Consider the following 2,411-nt stretch of genomic DNA (forward strand, 5'->3'; position numbering starts at 1 on the left):
CCAAGAACATATATCTTTACAGGTTAAATAAACTTCCTGCTACTTAAAAAGCAGGAATTTAGAGAGTTTATTGAAGGTCAAATTAAAACATATTTTGAAATAAATACAGAATGAGTGAAAGGCAAATTTATATTATGGTTGCAATGAAAGCCTTGATTAGAGGGCAGATAATAATATGTGAAACTAAGATGAAAAAGCAATGCAATCGGGAAATCGAGCAGTTCAAAAGGGAGATTGTAAGTACAGAAAAGGAACTAGTAAAAAGGGATGATATACTGAAAAGGAGAGAATTGGCGGACAAAAAAATAAAATACGAAACATTACAAACATACAAGGTGGAGAAGAACAAAATGAAAATAAAGCAAACATATTGCGAACTAGGAGAAAAAATAAATCACAAAATATTAGCCTGGCAACTTAAAACAGAACAAGCTAAAAGAACTGTATTGGCATCAAGGAAAAAGGACAGACAAATTACATTTAACCCAATAGAGATTAATGAGAACTTTAAGGAATTTTATGAACAATTATACCAAACTGAGAAGGAGGGGAAATATGATAAAATAGAAGAGTTTTTAGCTAAAATTGAACTATTGAAATTGCAAGAGGAACAAAACAAACTGATAAACCATTTGAAACAGAGCAATTACAGGATATATTAAAAAGGCTGCCGAACAATAAAATGCCTGGAGAGGATGGATTCCCAATAGAATACTATAAAACATTTAAAGAGGTATTAATTCCTCCTCTCCTGGAAGTAATGAACCAAACTGAATAAACACAAAACTTGCCAGATTCATGTAAGACATCAATAATTACAGTAATACCAAAGACAGGGAAGGATCCATTAACACCAGCATCATAGAGACCAATATCTCTACTTAATTCAGATTATAAAATAATAGCAAAATTATTAGCATACACATTGTTCGATTGTGTACCAAAAATAGTAAAACATGATCAATCTGCATTTATTAAGAAAAGACGAACAGCAGATAATGCCTGTAAACTTATTAATCTAATTCATGCAGTTCAAGGAAATAAGAAGCTAACAGTGGCTGTTGATTTAGATGCAGAAAAAGCCTTTGACAGAGTAGAATGCAATTATTTATTTAAAGTATTACAGAGGTTCAATCTACCAGAAAAATATATTAATTGGATTAAATCATATAATGGACCATTGGTGAAGGTAACAGTAAATGGATATGTATCGAACCAATTTAAATGAAGTCGATCATCTAGACAGGTATGTCCATTATCCCCCTCATTGTTTGCTTCAGCAATAGAACCATTGGCAGAACTGATAAGAACAGAAAATAAAATAAAAGGGATAAAATAAAGGAGGAGTAAAAAATCAGTTTTTTGCAGATGACATCATAGTATACTTAACAGAACCAGAAATATCAATAAAAGAATTACATAAGAAATTGAAGGAGTATGGAGAAATATCGGGGTACAAGATCAACGCAAATAAACGTGAAGTGATGCCAATGAGTAACGCGGATTATACAGAATTTAAAAAAGATTCACCATTTAAATGGCAAACACAAGCAATCCAATACCTAGGTATTGGGTTAGATAATAACTTAAGCCACCTGTACAAACTAAATTATCAGCCACTAATAAAGAAATGACAGGAAGACTTAGAACATTGGAAAGAATTACCACTAACGTTGATAGGGAGGGTAAATTGCATTAAAATGAATGTCTTCCCAAGGATACAATACTTATTTCAATCGTTGCCAATTCCCTTAATAGAGAAATTCTTTAATGAACGAAAGAGAGTAATAAGGAAATTTTTGTGGAAAGAGTGGAAACCGAGGATAGCTTAAGATAAATTGACAGAAAGATACAATCAAGGTTGTTTACAATTACCAAACTTTAAAAGTATTATAGAGCAGCACAATTAAGGTATTTATCAGATTTTTACCAGACAAGGGAAAAACCAGACTGGAATAAGATAGAACTAAATAATATAGGGGAGCAGGTACCGTAACATACACTTTATGAGTGGGAGGAAAAGCTGGTGCAATATAAAAGCTCACCAGTATTGCATCATTTACTTAATATATGGAAGAAGATCCACTTAGAAAGGAAAAAAATGATTTACCAAATACCAAAATTGTATTGACACAAAACCCACTAATCCCTTTTGCAATAGATAACCTTTCCTTTAGAGAATGGGAGAGAAAAGGAATCAAAAGAATAGAAAATTGTTTTTTGAGAAATAATTTATTAACATTTGAACAGTTGAAGTACAAATGTGGAATAACTCAATGTCTGCATATCATCAACTGAAAGCTTATTGAAAGGGTAAACTGGGAAACAGACTGAGATTACTGGAAGGAAGCAGCTTTGAATATATGATTACAGACATAATGATAATTAAAAGATTTATAACAAACATGTAC

Source organism: Narcine bancroftii, chromosome 5 (genome assembly GCF_036971445.1).
Source record: "Narcine bancroftii isolate sNarBan1 chromosome 5, sNarBan1.hap1, whole genome shotgun sequence".
Lineage (NCBI taxonomy): Eukaryota > Metazoa > Chordata > Chondrichthyes > Torpediniformes > Narcinidae > Narcine > Narcine bancroftii.